The sequence below is a fragment of the Sebastes fasciatus genome, unplaced genomic scaffold (assembly GCF_043250625.1).
Source record: "Sebastes fasciatus isolate fSebFas1 unplaced genomic scaffold, fSebFas1.pri Scaffold_85, whole genome shotgun sequence".
In the NCBI taxonomy this organism is placed as follows: domain Eukaryota; kingdom Metazoa; phylum Chordata; class Actinopteri; order Perciformes; family Sebastidae; genus Sebastes; species Sebastes fasciatus.
In genome coordinates, this window is record NW_027428273.1 from 1 (window position 1) to 7500 (window position 7500).

Sequence of the window (7500 nt, forward strand, 5' to 3'; positions counted from 1 at the left end):
TGTCTGTCTGTCTGTCTGTCTGTCTCTCTGTCTGTCTGTCTGTCTGTCTCTCTGTCTCTCTGTCTGTCTCTCTGTCTCTCTGTCTCTCTGTCTGTCTGTCTCTCTGTCTGTCTGTCTGTCTGTCTCTCTGTCTGTCTCTCTGTCTGTCTGTCTGTCTCTCTGTCTCTCTGTCTGTCTGTCAGTGCTCAGCAGAAGAGCAGTCAGACGAGCAAGAAGAAAGCAGCAGGAAACCAGGTGAGTCAGTGCAGGTAACCTGACATGAAAGGATTGAATGAAAGCAGCGCCCAGTCCCCATGTCCCCCCTAAACCACCCCACCCTAAACCCTGAACCCTGAAACCCTGAACCCTGAACCCTGAAATCTGAACCCTGAACCCTGAAACCTGAACCCTGAACCCTGAACCCTGAAACCTGAACCCTGAACCCTGAACCCTGAACCCTGAACCCTGAACCCTGAACCCTGAACCCTAAACCCTGAACCCTGAACCCTGAACCCTAAACCCTGAACCATAAACCCTGAACCCTGAACCCTGAACCCTAAACCCTGAACCATAAACCCTGAACCCTGAACCCTGAACCCTGAACCCGAAACCCTGAACCCGAAACCCTGAACTATAAACCCTGAACCCTGAACCATAAACCCTGAACCCTGAACCATAAACCCTGAACCCTGAACCCTAAACCCTGAACCATAAACCCTAAACCCTGAACCATAAACCCTGAACCCTGAACCCTAAACCCTGAACCATAAACCTTGAACCATAAACCCTGAACCCTAAACCCTGAACCCTGAACCCTGAACCCTGAACCCTGAACCCTGAACCCTAAACCCTGAACCATAAACCCTGAACCCTAAACCCTAAACCCTGAACCCTGAACCCTGAACCCTGAACCCTGAAACCCTGAACCCTGAACACTGAAACCTGAACCCTGAACCCTGAACCCTAAACCCTGAACCCTAAACCCTGAACCCTGAACCCTGAACCATAAACCCTGAACCCTGAACCCTGAACCCTGAACCCTGAACCCTAAACCCTGAACCCTAAACCCTGAACCCTGAACCCTGAACCCTAAACCCTGAACCATAAACCCTGAACCCTGAACCCTGAACCATAAACCCTAAACCCTAAACCCTGAACCCTGAACCCTAAACCCTGAACCATAAACCCTGAACCCTGAACCCTAAACCCTAAACCCTGAACCCTGAACCATAAACCCTGAACCCTGAACCCTGAACCATAAACCATAAACCCTGAACCCTGAACCCTGAACCATAAACCCTGAACCCTAAACCCTGAACCGTGAACCCTGAACCATAAACCCTGAACCCTAAACCCTGAACCCTAAACCCTAAACCCTGAACCCTGAACCCTGAACCCTGAACCCTGAACCCTGAACCATAAACCCTGAACCCTAAACCCTGAACCCTGAACCCTGAACCCTGAACCATAAACCCTGAACCCTAAACCCTGAACCCTGAACCCTAAACCCTGAACCCTGAACCCTGAACCCTGAACCCTGAACCCTGAACCATAAACCCTGAACCCTAAACCCTGAACCCTGAACCCTAAACCCTGAACCATAAACCCTGAACCCTGAACCATAAACCCTGAACCCTGAACCCTAAACCCTAAACCCTGAACCCTGAACCCTGAACCCTAAACCCTGAACCCTGAACCCTGAACCCTGAACCATAAACCCTGAACCCTAAACCCTGAACCCTGAACCCTGAACCATAAACCCTGAACCCTAAACCCTGAACCCTGAACCCTGAACCCTGAACCATGAACCATAAACCCTGAACCCTAAACCCTGAACCCTGAACCCTAAACCCTGAACCATAAACCCTGAACCCTGAACCCTGAACCATAAACCCTAAACCCTAAACCCTGAACCCTGAACCCTAAACCCTGAACCATAAACCCTGAACCCTGAACCCTAAACCCTAAACCCTGAACCCTGAACCATAAACCCTGAACCCTGAACCCTGAACCATAAACCCTGAACCCTAAACCCTGAACCCTGAACCATAAACCCTGAATCCTGAACCCTGAACCCTGAACCATAAACCCTGAACCCTAAACCCTGAACCCTGAACCCTGAACCCTGAACCATAAACCCTGAACCCTAAACCCTGAACCCTAAACCCTAAACCCTAAACCCTGAACCCTGAACCCTGAACCATAAACCCTGAACCCTAAACCCTGAACCCTGAACCCTGAACCATAAACCCTGAACCCTAAACCCTGAACCCTGAACCCTAAACCCTGAACCCTGAACCCTGAACCATAAACCTTGAACCCTAAACCCTGAACCCTGAACCCTGAACCCTAAACCCTGAACCCTGAACCCTGAACCCTAAACCCTGAACCCTGAACCCTGAACCATAAACCCTGAACCCTAAACCCTGAACCCTGAACCCTGAACCATAAACCCTGAACCCTAAACCCTGAACCCTGAACCCTGAACCATAAACCCTGAACCCTAAACCCTGAACCCTGAACCCTAAACCCTGAACCATAAACCCTGAACCCTGAACCATAAACCCTGAACCCTGAACCCTGAACCATAAACCCTAAACCCTAAACCCTGAACCCTGAACCCTAAACCCTGAACCATAAACCCTGAACCCTGAACCCTAAACCCTAAACCCTGAACCCTGAACCATAAACCCTGAACCCTGAACCCTGAACCATAAACCCTGAACCCTAAACCCTGAACCCTGAACCCTGAACCCTGAACCCTGAACCATAAACCCTGAACCCTAAACCCTGAACCGTGAACCCTGAACCATAAACCCTGAACCCTAAACCCTGAACCCTAAACCCTGAACCCTAAACCCTGAACCCTGAACCCTAAACCCTGAACCCTGAACCCTGAACCCTGAACCATAAACCCTGAACCCTAAACCCTGAACCCTGAAACCTAAACCCTGAACCCTAAACCCTGAACCCTGAACCCTGAACCATAAACCCTGAACCCTGAACCATAAACCCTGAACCCTAAACCCTGAACCCTGAACCATAAACCCTGAACCCTAAACCCTGAACCCTGAACCCTGAACCATAAACCCTGAACCCTGAACCCTAAACCCTAAACCCTGAACCCTAAACCCTGAACCCTGAACCCTGAACCATAAACCCTGAACCCTAAACCCTGAACCCTGAACCCTAAACCCTGAACCATAAACCCTGAACCCTAAACCCTGAACCCTGAACCCTAAACCCTGAACCCTGAACCCTGAACCCTGAACCATAAACCCTGAATCCTGAACCATAAACCCTAAACCCTAAACCCTGAACCCTGAACCCTAAACCCTGAACCATAAACCCTGAACCCTGAACCCTGAACCATAAACCCTAAACCCTAAACCCTGAACCCTGAACCCTAAACCCTGAACCATAAACCCTGAACCCTGAACCCTAAACCCTAAACCCTAAACCCTGAACCCTGAACCATAAACCCTGAACCCTGAACCCTGAACCATAAACCATAAACCCTGAACCCTGAACCCTGAACCATAAACCCTGAACCCTAAACCCTGAACCGTGAACCCTGAACCATAAACCCTGAACCCTGAACCCTAAACCCTAAACCCTAAACCCTGAACCCTGAACCCTGAACCCTGAACCATAAACCCTGAACCCTAAACCCTGAACCGTGAACCCTGAACCATAAACCCTGAACCCTAAACCCTGAACCCTAAACCCTAAACCCTGAACCCTAAACCCTGAACCCTGAACCCTGAACCCTGAACTCTGAACCATAAACCCTGAACCCTAAACCCTGAACCCTGAACCCTAAACCCTGAACCATAAACCCTGAACCCTAAACCCTGAACCCTGAACCCTAAACCCTGAACCCTGAACCCTGAACCCTGAACCATAAACCCTGAACCCTAAACCCTGAACCCTGAACCCTAAACCCTGAACCCTGAACCCTGAACCATAAACCCTGAACCCTGAACCTTGAACCATAAACCCTGAACCCTAAACCCTGAACCCTGAATCCTAAACCCTGAACCATAAACCCTGAACCCTGAACCCTGAACCCTAAACCCTGAACCCTGAACCATAAACCCTGAACCCTGAACCCTGAACCATAAACCCTGAACCCTAAACCCTGAACCCTGAACCATAAACCCTGAACCCTAAACCCTGAACCCTGAACCCTGAACCATAAACCCTGAACCCTAAACCCTGAACCCTAAACCCTAAACCCTGAACCCTAAACCCTGAACCCTGAACCCTGAACCATAAACCCTGAACCCTAAACCCTGAACCCTGAACCCTAAACCCTGAACCATAAACCCTGAACCCTAAACCCTGAACCCTGAACCCTGAACCCTGAACCCTGAACCCTGAACCATAAACCCTGAACCCTAAACCCTGAACCCTGAACCCTGAACCATAAACCCTGAACCCTAAACCCTGAACCCTGAACCCTAAACCCTGAACCCTGAACCCTGAACCCTGAACCATAAACCCTGAACCCTAAACCCTGAACCCTGAACCCTAAACCCTGAACCATAAACCCTGAACCCTGAACCCTGAACCATAAACCCTGAACCCTGAACCCTGAACCCTAAACCCTGAACCCTAAACCCTGAACCCTGAACCATAAACTATGAACCCTGAACCCTAAACCCTGAACCCTGAACCATAAACCCTGAACCCTGAACCATAAACCCTGAACCCTGAACCCTGAACCCTAAACCCTGAACCCTGAACCCTGAACCCTGAACCATAAACCCTGAACCCTAAACCCTGAACCCTGAACCCTGAACCATAAACCCTGAACCCTAAACCCTGAACCCTGAACCCTGAACCCTGAACCATGAACCATAAACCCTGAACCCTAAACCCTGAACCCTGAACCCTAAACCCTGAACCATAAACCCTGAACCCTGAACCCTGAACCATAAACCCTAAACCCTAAACCCTGAACCCTGAACCCTAAACCCTGAACCATAAACCCTGAACCCTGAACCCTAAACCCTAAACCCTGAACCCTGAACCATAAACCCTGAACCCTGAACCCTGAACCATAAACCCTGAACCCTAAACCCTGAACCCTGAACCATAAACCCTGAATCCTGAACCCTGAACCCTGAACCATAAACCCTGAACCCTAAACCCTGAACCCTGAACCCTGAACCCTGAACCATAAACCCTGAACCCTAAACCCTGAACCCTAAACCCTAAACCCTAAACCCTGAACCCTGAACCCTGAACCATAAACCCTGAACCCTAAACCCTGAACCCTGAACCCTGAACCATAAACCCTGAACCCTAAACCCTGAACCCTGAACCCTAAACCCTGAACCCTGAACCCTGAACCATAAACCTTGAACCCTAAACCCTGAACCCTGAACCCTGAACCCTAAACCCTGAACCCTGAACCCTGAACCCTAAACCCTGAACCCTGAACCCTGAACCATAAACCCTGAACCCTAAACCCTGAACCCTGAACCCTGAACCATAAACCCTGAACCCTAAACCCTGAACCCTGAACCCTGAACCATAAACCCTGAACCCTAAACCCTGAACCCTGAACCCTAAACCCTGAACCATAAACCCTGAACCCTGAACCATAAACCCTGAACCCTGAACCCTGAACCATAAACCCTAAACCCTAAACCCTGAACCCTGAACCCTAAACCCTGAACCATAAACCCTGAACCCTGAACCCTAAACCCTAAACCCTGAACCCTGAACCATAAACCCTGAACCCTGAACCCTGAACCATAAACCCTGAACCCTAAACCCTGAACCCTGAACCCTGAACCCTGAACCCTGAACCATAAACCCTGAACCCTAAACCCTGAACCGTGAACCCTGAACCATAAACCCTGAACCCTAAACCCTGAACCCTAAACCCTGAACCCTAAACCCTGAACCCTGAACCCTAAACCCTGAACCCTGAACCCTGAACCCTGAACCCTGAACCATAAACCCTGAACCCTAAACCCTGAACCCTGAAACCTAAACCCTGAACCCTAAACCCTGAACCCTGAACCCTGAACCATAAACCCTGAACCCTGAACCCTGAACCATAAACCCTGAACCCTAAACCCTGAACCCTGAACCATAAACCCTGAACCCTAAACCCTGAACCCTGAACCCTGAACCATAAACCCTGAACCCTGAACCCTAAACCCTAAACCCTGAACCCTAAACCCTGAACCCTGAACCCTGAACCATAAACCCTGAACCCTAAACCCTGAACCCTGAACCCTAAACCCTGAACCATAAACCCTGAACCCTAAACCCTGAACCCTGAACCCTAAACCCTGAACCCTGAACCCTGAACCCTGAACCATAAACCCTGAATCCTGAACCATAAACCCTAAACCCTAAACCCTGAACCCTGAACCCTAAACCCTGAACCATAAACCCTGAACCCTGAACCCTGAACCATAAACCCTAAACCCTAAACCCTGAACCCTGAACCCTAAACCCTGAACCATAAACCCTGAACCCTGAACCCTAAACCCTAAACCCTGAACCCTGAACCATAAACCCTGAACCCTGAACCCTGAACCATAAACCATAAACCCTGAACCCTGAACCCTGAACCCTGAACCATAAACCCTGAACCCTAAACCCTGAACCGTGAACCCTGAACCATAAACCCTGAACCCTGAACCCTAAACCCTAAACCCTGAACCCTGAACCCTGAACCCTGAACCATAAACCCTGAACCCTAAACCCTGAACCGTGAACCCTGAACCATAAACCCTGAACCCTAAACCCTGAACCCTAAACCCTAAACCCTGAACCCTAAACCCTGAACCCTGAACCCTGAACCCTGAACTCTGAACCATAAACCCTGAACCCTAAACCCTGAACCCTGAACCCTAAACCCTGAACCATAAACCCTGAACCCTAAACCCTGAACCCTGAACCCTAAACCCTGAACCCTGAACCCTGAACCCTGAACCATAAACCCTGAACCCTAAACCCTGAACCCTGAACCCTAAACCCTGAACCCTAAACCCTGAACCCTGAACCCTGAACCATAAACCCTGAACCCTGAACCTTGAACCATAAACCCTGAACCCTAAACCCTGAACCCTGAATCCTAAACCCTGAACCATAAACCCTGAACCCTGAACCCTGAACCCTAAACCCTGAACCCTGAACCATAAACCCTGAACCCTGAACCCTGAACCATAAACCCTGAACCCTAAACCCTGAACCCTGAACCATAAACCCTGAACCCTAAACCCTGAACCCTGAACCCTGAACCATAAACCCTGAACCCTAAACCCTGAACCCTAAACCCTAAACCCTGAACCCTGAACCCTGAACCATAAACCCTGAACCCTAAACCCTGAACCCTGAACCCTAAACCCTGAACCATAAACCCTGAACCCTAAACCCTGAACCCTGAACCCTGAACCCTGAACCCTGAACCATAAACCCTGAACCCTAAACCCTGAACCCTGAACCCTGAACCATAAACCCTGAACCCTAAACCCTGAACCCTGAACCCTAAAC

The 7500-nt window shown here is 49.8% G+C and overlaps 1 protein-coding gene across 1 annotated transcript in view; it reads left to right on the forward strand.

The window, feature by feature from the left end:
- Positions 1-114: 114 nt before the first annotated feature.
- Positions 115-7500, forward strand: part of LOC141763881 (dynamin-1-like) — a 24019-nt gene continuing 16633 nt past the window's right edge. Inside the window, exon 1 of the mRNA XM_074628655.1 lies at positions 115-234. The gene's annotated coding sequence lies outside the window, so the exon portion shown is untranslated. The remainder of the gene's footprint in view (positions 235-7500) is intronic.